An 18,877-nucleotide genomic window follows, 5' to 3' on the forward strand; every position below is an offset into this window, starting at 1 on the left:
ATGAACCCGCGTCCCCTGCATCGGCAGGCGGACTCTCAACCACTGCGCCACCAGGGAAGCCCCAGTAATAACAGTTTTTAACAATAATAAATGATTTATATATGTGTACACACATACATGCATATGCGTATATGCTTTATATAAAAAATCAAATATATATTTATAAGTATATACATATAAATTATATGTATATAGTCTTCATAGTCTAAGATCTATTTCAAATAAAAGATGAAGCATTTGAGTCCTAGAATAGGCTATAATTTACCTTAAAAAAATAGCTAGTAGATTTTTAAAAGGAATGTTCATCAAAATAATTGCATTAAAGTCGAACTCAGACCCAGTACATTTCAGATATGTCAAGAGACTACAAAGAAAGTCCAGCCTTTGCAGTTTCCTTCTGCACCTCAGAATGATAAGAATTCCCTGGGTCATTTCCCAAAAGCTCCCTATGGGAGTTAAACATCATTGAAGCTTATCATCATGTTATCCAATAGATTAGATTTATATTAGTAGGCATCTGAGCTACATAAACACCTTATTCTGTATTAACACGCATATTGAATACACTGAGTTTAAATGATACATAAAACAACAGTGGATGCATTTTTAAAGGGAGTAAAGAAGGAACCTATCTGGTAAATTACAAGAAATTCTTATAAGAGACCACCTGAGTTGAGTAAGTTGGAATTGTGATTCCATCATTTATGCATGGTCTTGGTCATTCTATTCTAGTATTGAACATGTGGGTCTCTTCTGCCCAAAGATCTATACAGAGTGTTCTAATCCTGCATCTTGTGAATCTGATGTTCTGATAAGATTTTGAAAGTTTTCAAGCCAGCTAAAATGTAAAATACTAAGGAGATAGATATTTGAGAAGATAAAACTTTAGGGACAAAAAGGAACCTCTTATTCTAAGCAGGTGTTGATTGATATTTAATAGAAACTGACCAATTAACCAACTCAACTGGTTAATATTAGGCAGTATCTTACTACTGAACATGATTTTCTTCCGAAATAAAGACTAATGCCTCACTAATGACTAAATAATAGGCTGGACCTTATCTAAAAAGAAGTTGAGATTGGAAAGAATTTGCTTTTTAGTTTCACTATTTTTCTCATATTCCAAGTTTTTATAAAACCCAGAAAACAGAAGACACAGTGTGCCCAGAAAAGTTATCTGCTATTGATCAACATGACAAAGGAAAACTGCCCAAATGAAACAAGGGCTATTTTTTTACCCCTGAGTATAATCATTTGATGAGGAACATTCTGGAAGAAAGTAGTTAAAGGCCCATGATGTGCTTTCATATCAGGGAGTGTGGTTATTACAGGGTCAGGATAGAGTACCATTTATTTCACCATGGTTTTTCACTTGTCCAGGTCCTAGAAGGTCCTGGCTGGCAGTGAAGTAGGAATCTCCCATCTCAGTGATAATCCACCATGGTCAGTGGATGTAGGACTTAAGAGAACTTTCTAGCTCATCTCTTCCATCTCCTGGATGGGCTGGCTCATTATCCTCTCAGACTTAATATATGAGCCACTGATTGGAGCAAGATTTCCTAACTGCTGAGCTCCTGAGCCCAGTGATTCTCTTACTCACATCATGAGCTTCCTAGCCCTGATGCCAAATGTGTGAGTATCCAGTCTGCGTGAAACGTGAATGTTTGTTTTAGACACTTAAATGCTAACAGAAAGACATCTGGAAAATACATCTCGAGTATGCATCCAGTCCTGGATTTCTGAAAATTTCAGGCACAGTTTTACCTGCAAGAAAAAAATAAAAACAGACAAGGAGTGACAAAACAAGAGTCAGCTAGGTTGAATTTTCCCCAGAAAGAGCGGAGCTAATTAAATACTTTCTAACTGGAGGACCCCCAAGAAATCCATATTTCATACTCTCACCAAACTCCTTTAGATAGAGCCTCTCTTTCTCCAAATCCCATGAATGCAGTTGGTGCTGTCAGCACATATTGAATCAGGGTCCAAGAGAATCCTACTGACTCTACCAGCCTCTTGGAATAAGGAAAATAAAAGGTTGCAGAGGCCAAAGTATGCCATGAGGTTTGGATGATCTCACTCGTTGGAAATGACTTCTCTGTAGAAATCTTGCAAGTGACTTGAGAAGGACAAATTATAAACCATGCAGTATATATTGCAGAAGTTGGAACAGTCTTTGAAATACGAAGCCATAAATGAATTGATAGAAAGGAATGAATAGGTAGAGTGGTGCAGATTTAAAGCCATTTTGGCAAAGTTTTTTTAAGTTAAGTAGAATTGACAATTCTAATTTGGTCAATTTGTCCTTTGAAGCAGACAAAGGAAAATGAGAAAACAGATCATGACATTAAAGCAGTACTGGAAGAGGTGTACAGTGCCTTAGGTGGTGGCAAAGTGCTGGTCCTTCAGGGTTGGTCAGTAAGCTTCAGGCCAGCTGGTTCTGAATGGAAATTCACCATTGCAACCAATACTCACTTCTTTGATTGGTTAAAGAGCTGTTCCTGTTCAAACCTTCTTTAAAGTACATGTCACAATCACCAGGACATACTCTTCTATGTAGATTCATTTAGGTCAGTGTCTCTCAAACTATAGTCCAATAGAATCACCTGGAAGGCTTGATAAACACAGATTGCTGGGCCCATTTCCAGAGTCTCTGATTGAACAGGGCTGAGATGGAGCCTAAGAATTTGCACTTCTAATAAGTTTCCAGGTGATGCTGTTGCTGCTGGTCTGGGGACCATGCTTTGAAAACCTTGATTTAGCTAATTACAAAAGAATTTATCCACATAATATATCAATACACGTTTACACTGGCCAACATTTCCATAATCTCAGAAACCAGGAGCCACAGGTTAGCTCCGATTTGTGTCAAAAGTTAAACTTCAGGTACCCAAGCCAAAGGTGTGTAGGCAAGGTGAGGGTGGGGTGGGGAGTGCTTTTTAAAACATAAAACGTTTGGCAAATATCTTTGAGAAACTCTTTTCTATATGTAACATCATTTTGTCCACAAGAATGTCATAAGCAATAATACCAAAATTCCTGCTGAATTAGATACATTTACGTAAAGGACAGGATGAATGGTCACGTTTGTTCTTGCCCAGTGGTTCTCAAACTTGGGCTTTCAGCAGAATCTCCTGAGGAGCTTATTAAAACCAAGATTCCTGGGCCCCACCCTAGAGATTCTGCTTCAGTAGTTCTAGGTGTGCCCCGTGGTTTACACGTCTAACATGCTCTCAGATGGTGCTGACGCTACTAATGGGTGGAAACAACTTTAAGAACCACCGTTTTAGGTGGACTGAAGCTTGAGCTTAGTGATCACCCTCTGTAACAGCCCAGAAATCATTTAAAAATGCTAAAAAATTATAAAGAGGATAATGTTAAAAAGCCTTTATATCACAGCATTGTAAATCAACTATACTCCAATAAAAACTAAAATAAAAAGAATAAATGGGGACTTTCCTGGTGGCACAGTGGTTAAGAATCTGCCTGCCAATGCAGGGGACACGGGTTTGAGCCCTGGTCTGGGAAGATCCCACATGCCGTAGAGCAACTAAGCCCATGTGCCACAACTACTGAGCCTGTGCTGTAGAGCCCGTGAGCCACAACTGCTGAGCCTGCTCTCTACAGCCTGCGAGCCACAGCTACTGAGCCTGTGTGCCACAACTACTGAAGCCCACAGGCCTAGAGCCTGTGCTCCGCAACAAGAGAAGCCACTGCAGTGAGAAGCCCATGCACCACAACGAAGAGTAGCCCCTGCCAAAATTAAATAAATTAATTAATTTAAAAAAATAAATTAAAAAAAAGAATAAATGGCCATTTAAAAAAGCCTTTATAGCTTCTCTTTAAAGTGAACAAATAGCATATCTTAATATTGCTTCAGATTTGTTTTTCATTTTCAAGTAAAACCATAGAAATAATAGTATTATTTGGCATATTTCAATTTTATTAAATGATGCTATAGTGTATATAATATGCTCTAACTTGCTTTTTACTTAACATTGTTTTAAGGTAAACTCATTTTCTGCAAATCAATATGAATTTATTTAAAAATTATAGCTGTTTACAGCTTCTCCGTTTCTCAGTGAAGGGATATTGCCAAATATGTGCTATTTATAAATAATGTCATGAATATCTTTGTTCTTGTCCCCTTGGGCACATGGTGAAACATTTTTTTGCAGCAGTTCTCAAAGTTTGGTCCAGAACCCCTGAGGGTCCCTCAGACTATCTCAGGGAATGGAAGATAAAAACTATTTTCATTATAATACTAAAGCATCATTTGCCATTTTCATTCTCATTCTCTCCCAGGTGTACAGTAGAGTTTCCTAAAATCTACATGGCATATGTTAATGTCCTTGGTCTGGTACCTAATGGATCTTGTGCTTTGTATTCTTGTGTTTCTCAGTTTATTTCAAATGTAGTAAATATTGATAGATAAAACATAAACCAAAGTCTTTTGTGGTCCTCAATAATTATAAGAGGTTCTTGAGACCAGAAAGTTGGAGAACCATTGTCTTAGTGCTGACATCAAATTTGATTATCTGTGGCTTCTACAACTCGCTCCTCACATACTACCCAGGGTTTTTTTGTGTTTTCTTTTCTTCTTATTCTTTTTGTTGTCATTGTTTTAATTGAAAATAGAGAGTAGTTTTCTCCAGTTGGCTAGTGATCTTCTGGGATAAACAGCCGTCTCACAGATTATTGAATGCAATATTTCATCCCTTTTAGTGTCATAGAACATAATTTCTCCAAGAACTTGACTTCTCTGGTTTTGAAGTCATTTAAAATGCCTCCGTCCTAGAAAAAGGAACTGTCCTATACTGTTGGTGGGAATGTAAATTAATACAGCCAATATGTAGATTCCTTAAAAAACTAAAAATAGAGCTACCATAATAATCCTACTTCTGGGCATATATCCAGAGAAAACCATAATTCAAAAAGATACATGAACCCCAGTGTTCATTGCAGCACTATTTACAATAGCCAAGACATGGCAGCAACCTAAATGTTCATTGACAGATTAATGGGTAAAGAAGATATGGTACATAGATATAATGGAATACTACTCAGCCATAAAAAGAATGAAATAATGCCATTTTCAGCAACATAGATGGACCTAGAGATTATCATACTAAATGAAGTAAGTCGTACAGAGAAAGGCAAATATCATATGACATCACTTATATATGGAATCTAAAAAAAATGATAGAAGTGAACTTATTTACAAAACAGAAATAGACCTAGAAAAGAAATAGACCCATAGACCTAGAAAAGAAATAGACCCATAGACCTAGAAAAGAAACTTGTGGTTACCAAAGGGGAAAGGGGGGTTAGGGATAAATTAGGAGTTTGGGATTAACATATACATACTACTGTTTATAAAATAAACAACAAGGACCTACTCTATAGCACAGGCAACTATACTCAATATTTTGTAATAACCTATAAAGGGAAAAGAATCTGAGAAAGAATATATATCTGTATGTATAACTGAATCACTTTGCTGCACACTTGAAACTAACACAACATTGTAAAGCAACTATACTACAATAAAGATGTTTAAAAAAAAGAACTCTTCCTAGAAATAGACATTCGGTATCTGTACCAAAGGTTTGGGAGCTGATTTAAAAATAACTTCAACCTATACTCCAATAAAAAAAAACCTAAGTGGATTCATTTAAAGGTCAGATCCAATTTTTAAAAACTCTTTGGGTTAAAAATAATAGCTGAAGTTTTAAGATTTTTTATTGATAATTTATGAAGTTCAGATTTAATCTTGAAATATGTAAAAAATAAACTTTTTTGTTTATTAAGAAATAAATAAATTATTTTAAAAATAATAAAGTAAAATGCCCCCATCCTTACCATCCCCTTTTCTAATGTAGCCTTCAAATCCTTTCTAACAATCTTCTTTTTATCCTTTCAAGTTTGAAGAGTCACAGAGTCTAGCAAAGCACACTGGCTCTGCCTGGGTCTGTGTCCTCTCCATGGTCTCTGGTAGTTCATAATCTTCCAAAGCTGAGCTTCCCTCATCCTCATCTGCTCCTGACCATTGCATTAAAAACCACTCTACTCACACAAACAAGTAAAATCAGGAGAGGTAAATCCTCAGGTCCAGCCTCCCCATTCTTGAAGACTTGTACCATTGTTTTGTTTTCTCCCATGTCATAGTTTATGTTGAAGTGTCTAATTACTTTGTAATTCTCTATATTTTCTCCCTTTTTGTGATTCACAACTTTGCATTCAGGATTTAGGTTTCCAGAGCCACATCATCCTTCTTAGCCCTATCTCCATGGGATTCACACTCTCCTAGAATGTTTTTTGAAAATTGCCTTCCTAGAACACAGGACAACTCTCTGATATTTTCTGGCATGATCTCCCTTTGACCCAAGGTAACAATTTCTCACAAGGTTCCTTCTCATTTCCGCATCACTGATGTGCTTCTCCTCATTGGTCAGCATCCAGTCTAGAGGGGCTATTTCTTTTAGGGCCACCTCCACCTTCTGAGAGTTGTCATCAAGGAGTTCAAACTGTGTATCAGATGGTTGTCAGGCTCTTAACTGAATGAAACTTCCAGCAATTCCGAGAGCTGCCTCATCATGACTTTTCTGGCACCTGTCCCTGTTTCGTGACTTGTAACACGGGAGCCTCACATTGACCTCCAGCTGGGCTGAGTGGCTTCTGTCATTTTATTTTCATCCTGATATTGTCCACTGGGTCCCCTCTTAAAGCTCATGGATCCCCCGTGATTTTCTTACCCTCTTAAGTCCATGTGGTTTGATCTACCCCTTCTTTTAGATCTGTTTCCACTAAAATATAATGTTGAGTGTGGAAACGTCTTAGAGCACTAAGTTCAATGCCCTGACGTTCACCCATCTAAGCATTTAGAAATGGGAAGAGGAGGCCCAAGGAGTCGGCACACTGGCATCTAAGTCCAAGATGCCAGTTACAAACTGCGTAGCTTTAGATGAGTCATCTACCTGCTACTTTGAACAGAAGTTTCCTTGTCTCTAAAATGAGGGTGCTGGTATTTCTCTTGCAAGCTTGAATGGCCAGATCCTAACTGTATAAGGAGGTTTGGTGTGTGGAGAATACATTCTACTATCTGTACTTAGTTTAATAACGTGATAAAATTATGGATCTATTAAGTAATATTTCAGAAAAATACCAGTACCTACTATTAAATTAATTCCATTGATCAAATTATCCGTTTAAACATTAGTCAAAATCTCCTAAATATTTCAAGAACATCATAGGTGGAATGTATCAAGTTTTCCTCGCTGCTTCAACCATAAATGCAAAAAAGTAAATGCATGCAAACAAAAACAGTAAAGACACATAAAATATCATAATCGTCATCATAATGGCTGTAAGATATGTTGTTATACCTACACTTAACCTCTTACAAAAATATTGGTATTGTGGTTTTGCTTCCTTTCCTCATTATTTTAATATATATTTTGTAATTTCTCAGGTTATACAGCAATACTTATTTTTAAACCTTCCTATGCTTATTAAAGTCTTACCAAACCTAAAAGATAAAAGATACCACCTCAGACAAGCTTTTAGGTACTCAGTAAGTAGAACGTAATGTTGTTTTTGTTGTCATTGTTGGGAATGATGGTAGTGGTGGTATTGTTACTGTTATTTTCTCAGAGTTTATGTCCTCCTATGTACCCAGTGTTGCCAAAACTTGTTAACTCAGAGCCACTTCTGAGATCTGTATCTTTAAAACTCCCAGGATGCAGAAATTTTTACATTAATTTCACTCATTCATGCAACTAATATTTATTGGAGGCTCACTCCATGCCAGGCATTGTGCTAGGTGAAGGGGTTGTCCATGTGAACAGGAAATGCCAGGTCTCTGTCCTGGGGAGCTGGAATTCTCATGGGAAGATGGACAGTGATCGTTTAAATAAGCAAACAACACAGCTACAGTAGCAATAAATGTGACGAAGAAAAGAAAATATCATCATACTATAAAGTAACTAAGGGTGCAGCCATTTGTAGTCCTTGAGGATTGTCCTTCCATGAAGGGGATGAGGGAGCCAAGAAGGAGAAGGCCCAGGAAGGGTAGAAATTCACAGGTGGAAGGAAGGAAGAACTAATTTAAAGACCTTGGGGTGGGAACAAGCGTGGCGAGTTAGCCTTTGTGGCTGTAGCAGAGTGGGCGGGGAGAGGAGGTGGGAGATGTGTTCAGTGTTCAGACACAAGGGAAAGAGGGACTGGATGGTGTGGGGCTTTGTAAACCATGGTCAGGGGGTGCTATTGGTTAAACCCTCATCCGTGAAGGACACAGGTCTCAGATCAAGAAATTGTTCTATTACAAAATAAATCGATTCATTTAAAGGTCAGATCCAATTTTTAAGTGTGCCAGTGATATTGATTTGATATGCAATCCTGCAGGTTTTAGGGGCATATTAATTAAATGGGTATGAATAGTTGAGACTTCGGGAGTCCTTCCGACTGACTCTATGACTGTCAAAAGACATTTAAGAAAAACACAGACCTCTTACAGAAGAAATAACATGTGTTGTAAAGATTGTTAATTTTTTAAAAAAGAAAAGGTAATTATGAAATGAAACTTTGGGGGCAGGTTACCTCTATTCTAAAACCTCTCAACAAAAACACCACTTGGAAACACCTACAGCAGTGTCTGTTAAGTTGACTGGAACCAAAGTGCTCACTGAGAGGACAGGTGATTAACCTTTGCTAAAGTTCTAATATTTCTGCACTATTAAACCAGTGAGGACAACAGACTTGGCCTCTCACACTCCCTTGGTGCCCATTACTTTCTGAAACCTCTTCTTCCGTTTTCAATATGCCTTCTCAACCTTCCCACTGCCACAGAGACTGTGGTAGAAAAACATTACACTGACCCCAAATTCTCTCACTTGCCTAAATTCAGAAGATTTGGGCAAGGTAAGCTTTGTCCCAAAGGAGTGGATAAGGCCAAACCCAAAGCTAGATTTATTATCTATCTTCATTTCTATGATCCAACCAAATCTGGAAACTTCTGAAAACCATTTTCCATTGTATATATGGGGTTAGTATTTGGTATGCCCCATGCCCACCATGACCCCCACCTCCACTCCACCCTCCCACACACAGCCACCTCCAAAATTAAAAAAAAAAAAAAAGTAAAAATTGACATCCACAACTTATACGTACCATCTTTCTTCTTTTGCTGCAGTGTTTCACTTAAGCTACTTCCTTTCAGTTGGAGCAGCCTTAAGCTCATATAGCCTAGTTGTTACTCCAAAAAACAAAGGCTGGTGTTTTCAGGGCAGAAGGAATCATCACAGGAGATTGACCCCTGCAGGTACTCACCCCTTCTTCCATTTTGAAGAGAGCAGGATACTAACCACACACCTCATCTGGGCTCTCAGCTGGCTCATCCCGGCACCCATGTGACATTTCTATACTCACAAATGACTGTATCTCACACCTGCAGCTCATGGGACAAGTAGAAAACAGCTAGACTTTCATGTTCCATGATCCTACAATGTGGAGGATCCTAGGTTTTCAATGAAAAGTGGACCACTAAGGCCCCATGAACAAATGCTCTTAGCCACCTCCTCTCAAGAGTTTGGTATCTGCCTAGCCCTAAAGGTAAACATAAATAGAATGTACCATTTTAAAGCAATTGTCAATCATCAGTTGTATTGGAAAGTAATTTATGACTAATTGATGGTTAGGTCTGTTTCCGAGTGCCTCCTCTCAGCCTAAAATCCCTGGCCCAGCATTCCTGTGGTGACTGTGGTCTCTGACTGTAGCTCCAGGGAGGAGATGGACAGATCCCACACAGCAACAGAATACAGGCACCAAGATGCAAACGACTGAGCATTCACATGCCTGCTGCTCCCTTTCTGTCCATGGTGGCCTCGCTACTCCCTGAGCCGATCATATCTGAGGTCAAACACGAACCCTCAGATCACAGGCATTGCTCCAGACTCGTGTTGGTTTCCCATTGAGTGGCCTGCTCTGAACTTCTGACAGCTGAACTCCTCCAGTGAGGATGGTTGTGCTTTGATAACTGGGAAATTCTATATACAGAGATGATGTTCTCAGGGATGCATTATTTGCCCCAGCTCTTCTCTCCTGGCAGGGGTGACCTAACTGAAAATAGTCCTTCTAAATCCAAAGGCAAAAGAATGTGGCTCCCTGTGGCTCCCATACATGCTTGAAACTTGAAAGATTTAATTTTATCTTTTATTTAGCATCTCAAAGAAATTGGGGCACTAAGATGGCAGCTGTAGGCTTCTTGGGGGGCACTGTCAAATCCTATAGTTTTTAATCGTTTTGTCATATAATTTTAAATATAAGCATTAAATCATCGACTCTAAGCTAGTAATAAAGAACTTCATCAATGCTTTGATCATTTCCAAGCTGCACATCACCATCCAACTGATTGGATGCTACTACTATTACCTATAAGGTGAAAATTGCAATGCAAAAGCTGTACCCAGGATGGCAGTAATCTAAGAGTTTGCTGTACTCACACAATCCATTGCCTGTTGAGAGTCTTTGTATTTGTTTTCTATTGCTGCATAATAAATTACCACACTCATCATGGCTTACAGGAACACACATTTATTATCTCAGTTTCTGTGAGTGTGGAGTCTGGGTTCTCTGCTCAAGCTCTCGCAAGGCTGTGGTCAGGGGTCAGCTGGACTTCATTGCCATCCGGAGGCTTGACTGGGGAAGAATCCACTTCCAAGCTCATTTAGGATGTTGGCAGAACTCGCCTCCTTGCTTTGGAGAACTGATGGCACTTTGCTTCTTCACAGCCAGCAGGAGAGCAAGAGCTACCTGCTTGGAGTTTTATGTATATGTCATAAAATAATCATGAAGTGATGTCCCATCACTGTTGTCATATCATGTAACGTAACCATGGGACAGGTGACATCCCATGACCTTTGCCATATAACATAGCCCACAAGTGTGGATGTGGCATCCTACCACCTCTGCCATGTTCTATTGGTTAGAGGCAAGGCACAGGTCCTACCCAGGCTCACAGAGAGGGGATCACACAAAGACACGAGCACCAGGAGACCAGATTCATTGACGAGCCACCCTAGGGCCTGTCCACTCTGGTTCTCACTGTCCCTCCCACATGCAAAATGTATTTATGCCAGCCCAAGTTTCCCATCTCATCTTGTTAGAGCATCACCTCAAGTTCAGTGGGGGTCAGGTGTGGGCAGAACTGCTGGGGCACCATTGCCCTCCCTCTGTGGAACTGTGAACCCCCAGCCCTCCCAACACACGATGGTGGGGCAGGCATCGGATAATCACTGTAGACATTCTGGTTCAAAACAGGAGAAACGGAAGGTAAAAAGGAGTCACCAGTCCAAAGCTGCTGTGAAATCCAGCCTGGGAAATGTTGGGAGTTCACTGGTTAGGTTTCAAACTTGGGGATAATCCTCTGTGGCTCAAGCCCTGCTCTCAGGGTACTGTTTCTGCCCTTCTTTCCCATGAAAAGTAGCCTGTGTTTGCAGCCAAGTAGTTTTATCAGCCTGCTTTCTATTGCCGGTGGAATTGGGGAAGGGGGCCTCTGAAAGCCTCCTGACGTAATATCTTGGTCCCTTGCTGTCCAAGTTGGCAGTACTTGTATTGAAACAATTTCTCAAGAACTTCGTAGACGTTGTGTGGTTATCACTGTGGTGCCCTCCATGAGGCAACGGCTCAATATCCACAGATATTGTTAAGATGAACCCTTCCGAACCTCGGCCTCACCTGAGATGGCTGAGGGGCAGTGCCTTTAAGCTTCCTAGTTTTCTGGTTTGATTGAGAAGGTCTGTGGGGCACACCCTTAATTTCTTCAAAAGGCCTTTTATGTGACTGCATACCCTGACGTTGGGTCTTTCTTGGGTTTTTTGTTTTTGTTTTTTTGATGTGGACCATTTTTTAAGTCTTTATTGAATTTGTTGCAATATTGCTTCTGTTTTTTGGTTTTTTGGCCACGAGGCATGTGGGATCTTAGCTCCCCAACCAGGGATCGAAACTGCATCCCCTGCATTGGAAGATGAAGTCTTAACCACTGGACCTCCAGGGAAGTCCCTTTCTTGAATTTTTAACTGAGAGTTGGTTGTACTGTCACACCCTCAGCCTTTATTCTCAAGCAAGCTTTCCTGAGTGCATGTCTTCATTTTCTCACCTTTGCCATGTAGAGAGGCTCAGAATTTTTTAAGTCATGAGATTCTGGTTCCCTTTTTTAAAAAAAGTTCTTCCTTCAATGAATCTCTTTCCTCTTACATTTTACTGCAAACAGAAAGAAGAAACCAGGAAGCAGTGACCACGCTTTTCTTGGAAACCTCTGTAGATATGTCACGAAATTTATCACTTACAGCATCTGCTTTCCACATAACTCCAGAAGGCAATTTTTCTAAACTTTCTGCTGGTACATAGCAAGGATCCCCCTTCCTCCGGTTTCCAGTAACATGTTCCTCATTTGTTTCTGTGCCCTCACCATCTGCATCCTCAAAGTCCAGATTTCTAGTAAGAGGCTGCTCATGGCAAGTTAGACTCTCTCTACCTGTTCCTCAACATCCCTCTAGCCTCCACCCACTTCTGGTTGCAGAACCCCTGTGTTGTTATGTATTGAATCCCCGCCAAAAGCCACATGTGATTTTACATGGTAATAGGGTCTTTAAGGGAGGTAATTAAGGTTGAATGAGGTCATAAGGATGGGGCCCTAATCCAGTACAGCTGGTGTCCTTATAAGAAGAGGGAAGAGGTGCCAGGGATGCACAGGAACACAGAGAAAAGGCTGTCTGCAAGCCAAGGAAAGCAGCCTTAGGAGAAGCATCCCTGTAGATACCTTGACCTCAGACTTCCAGCCTCCAGAATTGTGGGAAATGAATTTCTGTTGGTTAAGAAATGTACCAGTACCAGTCTGTGGTACTTTGTTATGACAGCCCTAGCAAACTAAATACTCAGGTTTGTAGGTATTTGTTACAGCAGCACCCCACTTCCAGGCACCAAAATCTGTATTAGTTTTCTATTGCTACTACTGTGTTGTACTTTCTATTGTAGTAAGTTATCATAAACTTAATAGCTTCCAACAGCACATATATATTACTATCCTCACTGTTGGTCAGGAGTTGGGCACAGCTTATTAGCTGGATCCTCTGCTCAGGATCTCACAAGGCAGAGATCAGGGTGTGCAGTGAGCAGCCCTCCCAACTGCTTTCCTATCCAGGGGCTCAAATGAGGAAGAATCACTTCAGAATCCATCTAGGCTGTTGGCAGAATCCATTGCCTTGTGGCTTTGAGGGAAGAGTACTGAGACCAGAAAGGAAGAGAAGCCAAGAGAAGGTGTGTTAGTGAGCAGGTAGCTGCTGTGCAACTGGGTCTCAGTCCCGCTGAGAATGTGACTTTGCAGGACGCAGCTCAGAACTATCCCTGCAGGAAGCGAGGAAACTGGGCCATATGTCCACCAACTCCAGTCTCTCCCTGGTTGTCGACTGCTCCTGGGAGCTAATTCCTGGCAAAATCCAGCCTCCCCATATTTGGCCAAGCATTCCCCAGCGCCAGAGGACGCCTTCAGGTAAAGAGACTTGGGTAGCCCTCAGGGTGGAAAGGAATGGCTGCAGGTGGCCTCCTAAAGTGGGCTGAGGACTTAAAGGCACAGCACCGGTGCAGCTGCTAGCAGTATAACACCGGCTTTCACATCTTCAGCAAATGTGTTTTGTGGGCCTACTGTGTTCTCAGCAGTGAAGCTCTGGAGGAAGACAATGCATGGTCCCCCCTCTACAGGCACACAGTCTAGTGGGGGAGATAGATTTATCAATATAAAGACAAAATAGACTATCTAACACTTAATAGAATATATAACAATAGATTATATAAACACTTTGTTATGAAAACTTTGAGAGTGGAATGAATTCCTAGAAAATGCAGGGAAGGTGTGATCTTTGTATTTTGAAAGAGTGTAGTCTTCTATTCATTCCTAATGAAAGGATACCCCTTAGATAAGAACATAAATTTACAAAGAGGCAGTAACAATGTCTTGCTTAAGAGCCCTCTAGAGTCAGACTATCCAAGAGAAGGCCCAAATCTTGGTCCTGCTCATTCTAGATGTTTGACCTTGTGCAAGTTACTCGCCCCCTGTGTGCCTCAGTTTCCTCATCTGTTAAAAGCAGATATAGCAGTACTGCCTCATAGGGCTGGTGTAAGGGCTGAACAGTCAAATACATTTAAAATATTAGTGGTCAATACATTTAAAAAGGAAACAAACCCAAATATCTCAAGTACAAAGTATAATGAAAATTGCTTTTTTAAGAGAAAATTTTGTATTTTCTTTAATTTTTAACTTTTATTTTACATTGGACTATAATTGATGTACAAAGTTGTGTTAGTTTCAGGTGTACAGCAAAGTGATTCAGGTATACAGATACATATATCCATTCTTTTTCAGATTCTTTTCCCATGTAGGTTATTACAGAATACTGAGTAGAGTTCCCTGTGCTATGCAGTAGGTCCTTGTTGATGATCTATTTTATATATAGTAGTGTGTATATGTTAACCCCAAACTCCTAATTTATCCCTCACCCCTACCTTTCCTCTTTGGTAACCATAAGTTTGTAGGAGAAAAATATTTTGACTTTGTTTCCTCTCACAATCAATAAATCAAGGACCACATGCGTATGTCTCAGTGGTATAGATAACCCTGTAGTTTTATAAAATGTGAGTTCTCAGGAGTTCATCAATTTTAACAGCAAAACACCCTAGACCTCTTTCACTCAGGAGTACTTTCACATGTGAATTTCCTCAGGGCAGACTCCCAGTGACATCTTCCACCTCAGACCTGCAGCATGCTGCAGGCCATTCCTTCCACCATGAAGCAGGAGCCAGAGAAATGACGGTCCCCACAGAGCATCTGTGACATCAGCAGGCCCCGCCTCCCTGCCCTGTCAGTTGCAGCATCTCCTTAGATCTGCCAGCCGTTGGGGTGAGAAGCCCCATCCACGGGAATCTCCAAGCCATGTTCACTGTCTGAGGGCTGCAGGGGTGGGAAATGGGTGTTTTGGTTTTTTTTTTTTTAAACAAAAAAAAAGCACAAAAGAAGAGGTACACATAGAAACAGGTTTCTTCAAAACCTGTGTCCTAAAGCCAGATGCCGCATTTTTGGAGCAGGAAGCTGGAGAAGTTAGCGGAGTGCAATAAAATCTTCTTCAAAAATGAAACTCTCGGGCTTCCCTGGTGGCGCAGTGGTTGAGAGTCCGCCTGTCGATGCAGGGGACGCGGGTTCGTGCCCCGGTCCGGGAGGATCCCACATGCCGTGGAGCGGCTGGGCCCGTGAGCCGTGGCCGCTGAGCCTGCGCGTCCGGAGCCTGTGCTCCGCGGCGGGAGAGGCCACAGCGGTGAGAGGCCCGCGTACCGAAAAAAAAAAAAAAAAATGAAACTCTCTGTTATGTTTAGCAGCTATTTTTATTCAGAGAAGCAAATATGCTCCCATAGGGAGTCACTTTTAATAACCTTTCATTGTTTTAGCATATAACACTTATTCATCACAAACAGGTTAGTAAATATAGAAAACTATGGAGAAGAAAGACCTACCGCATCTCCACTGTTGAATTTTGATGTATTTTCTTCCATCGGTTGAAAAAACATACACACACACACACACACACACACACACACACACAAACACACACTTGGGAAAAGCAAGATTGATTACAATGTTGATGCTGTTTTTATTTCATCTTTTTTACCTAATGCAGCAATTCCCAGACTTTCTCAGTTCACAGCGCCAGTGAATCTGGTATCTCAGTAATTTTGTCACAGCACCCCCTAGGCAAAAAGAAATAGTTAATCATTTTATTTATTATTGATAAATACATAGTTCAATCCAAACAACTTAAATATTTATGTCCTAACAAATAGTACACAAAATTAAGATATTTTATGTCATTCTGAAAGAAACACTGATGAAAACGTGCACATCTGCTGAGCACTGCACTTCTTCTTCAGCCTCGGAAGCAGGTTGGATCCCTCAATACCTCACACTCGTTTCCTGTTCCACTGATTTTCACAAAGCCTGCTTTTTTTATCGTGACAACTGCCAAACGCACATCTTTACATTCAGTGATGTCATCAACAGGCATGTAGTGCAATTGAGTGTAGAACCTTGAACTACCTTGAGCTGGTGATTTACAAGGTGTCATGTCATATATACAGTATTTAGATGAAGGGTGAAAAATATATTTGATGATAGAATCATGCACAAATAAGAAATGTTATAATAAAAATTCTTGTCAACTTCAGAATTGTTTTTTAAAAAGGCTAGACATTGCTGTCTCCTTCAAAACTTTAAAATATCCTACCACACTCATGAGAGTTCACAGTAGTCCTCTGGGGCACTTGGATATACAGTTTGGGAACCGTGAACCTAACGTATTGTTATATTTTCTGCAATATTATTTTTAGTGGCCAAATTAGGACAAATGTGTCAAGATTTGAAAACCCTCGTATTGTTGGAAATTTATGTTGATTACTAGTTTATTTTTTATTGATAAGTTCATTATCTTCAAAAAGATAAGAAGTTATGTTCTTTGATTAAAAAAGTGGAATATTTGAGGGCACAGTTACTACCTACTATAGTTATTTGGCTTGTTTACATTCTCACCTTGCAGTTTCAGAGCCCAGTTAGTCTAATTAGCTGGTAGCACCTGCAATCGTGAATGCTATGATTTTCTGTCTTCTAGATCCTATGATCCTGGTGGTTTCGTCAGTGACTTGGCTTTAGGAACAATAAGCCTAAAACAGGAAGCAATTTTGTAACCCATCGGCCATGCTTCACATTTCCAAGTTAATGACTAAAAATAAAGCCAAGGAGTTGACAAGACTTTGTAAATTAGCAACAGCCAGAGAGAAATTAACCTAGAACACAGAAAACAATGCAGGCAAGTTTAACAAAAATGGTCACATTCCAAAAACTCTGATTTTTGGTAGCTTCACACCAAAAACTTGGGCGCAGCACTATTCCTACCCCGTTGGTGAGCTTGGCTCAAGGAAAGACAGCGATTTGCTACTCAGCTTTTCGCTTCTCTCCTTGGCACAGTTTTATAGACAACAGTTCAGGGTGGGAGTTATGTCTTCAGTTAAGGATGGATCCCTGCCCTGTGCTCGGTTAACATTCCCTCAGCTCCAAACTACATCTTCCTGCCTTTTAAGGTTATTATGTGAGTCAAGTCAAAGAAGAAAGAAAGAAAAAGAATAAAGGTGGTGATGGTGGGCATAATAATAGAGGTGGTTGGTGGAGGTGGTGATGGGCGTGGGGACAGTAGTAATAATACTTTTTAAAACCTTCATGAAAGTCTCCCTGTACATGGAAAAAGCCCACAGCTCTTTTGTGCCCAGTTATAAAGTTCAGTGTCTACAAACCAGTGTGAATATTGCGTACTTGTATTTCTTGCTTCCAAGTCTGCTGGTAACAGATTCTCAACGTGGTTTTCTCTGGGAGGGATGTGAACTCCCTCTGGGGAGCAGGGCTGGGGTTAATTGTACTAACACATTTGAATAGATAGATATGACCTCATCTGAGCCCTACTAAGTGAGGGTCGGTATGTCAACCTTATTTTACAGATGGGAAATCTAGGCTCAGAGCACACAGGCGCTTCTCACAGGCCACACAACCATCACATGGTAGAGCTGGAACTCAAAAACTGCGTTTAAGACAGATGGTAGTTGCTGAGGGTATACTGGCATTAATAGCATATTACAAGGCAGGGCTGTGCAGAGAAACCAGAAACCTCAATTATCATGAGCACAGATGAGTTGGAAGAAACTCTGCTTGCATTATCTCTGTAAGTGGATAAGGGGAAGGAGGGGAAAAGATGAACGTTTTCTACATGTCTTATGAGAGCACAGGGTAGGAAGGAAATATAGCATCTTTTGGGGGGACACAGTGCATCTCATTGGGGGAATTAGTTGGGATTTTGTTTTCAAAATATAGTAAGGAAGGAGAAATCTGATCCTAAGAGCAGAGAAAGGGGAGAGAGAATCCATTGTTGGAATGGAAATGTGGGACCTCCAAGTTAATGAATGAATGAAAAGCAATGATGAAGGTTAGCCCAATCCTGGGCATTGCATGAAAAACCTTCCTGTAAGCACCTTCCAAGCATTCAAGATCTCTTGATTTCTGATTTGTTCACTGCATAGATACCTTTAGTAGGTTTTCAGCATTTCGTTTGTTCATCAAGCTGGGCATGGTGCAGTGCTTGCTGAGATGTGAGATAACTAGCAGAGGCTAAAATGTTTATAGAATCGGACCAGATTTGAATTTCCCGACACAATTCTCCTTTGCCTTATTTCTTTTTATAGCAAAATTCTCTATTTCTGCCAAATTCCGAGAGAGGTATATTTAAGTCTCTCTCTAGGATTGTGATTTTTAATATACTTTTCTTGTAATATTTTATTCTCTGACGCTAGACTTCAGATGCAGCGTTGAGTTAAACTTTTTCTTGACTACGGGGCATACTGTCACTCTGGAGTGGGATTGCTGGTCATGGGCATATGTACACTTAAATTTAGTGGCACCACCGGATGGCGATCCAGAACAGCGACACCACTGCACCCCAGCCAGTAAAGCACAGGAGTGCTCATCTCCTTACACCCTCATCATGCCTTAGCATGACAGTGATAAACCTTTCTAATATTTTCAGCTCTAAGGAAAGTGTCATTGTGGTTTTCATTTCCTCTCTCTAATTGCTAATATGTTTGATTATCTCTTCATATCACTGTTAACTGTTGGACCACTCCTTCTGTGAACTGCCTTTTTTCAGATCTTTTGCCAATTTTCCTACTGGTTTTCCAGTCTTCTCAGTTGTGTTGCAAAACCTTTTTCATTAGTAAGTTTGTTCAGTGCATTTAATTTTAA

The 18,877-nt window shown here is 40.4% G+C and overlaps 1 protein-coding gene across 1 annotated transcript in view; it reads left to right on the forward strand.

Moving 5' to 3' along the window:
* The window catches only part of PAK5 (p21 (RAC1) activated kinase 5), a 99,013-nt gene that overhangs the window by 868 nt on the left and 79,268 nt on the right, over positions 1 to 18,877 (forward strand). The window lies entirely within an intron of this gene.

This window comes from Neophocaena asiaeorientalis, unplaced genomic scaffold (assembly GCF_003031525.2).
Source record: "Neophocaena asiaeorientalis asiaeorientalis breed wild unplaced genomic scaffold, Neophocaena_asiaeorientalis_V1.1 scaffold400, whole genome shotgun sequence".
Lineage (NCBI taxonomy): Eukaryota > Metazoa > Chordata > Mammalia > Artiodactyla > Phocoenidae > Neophocaena > Neophocaena asiaeorientalis.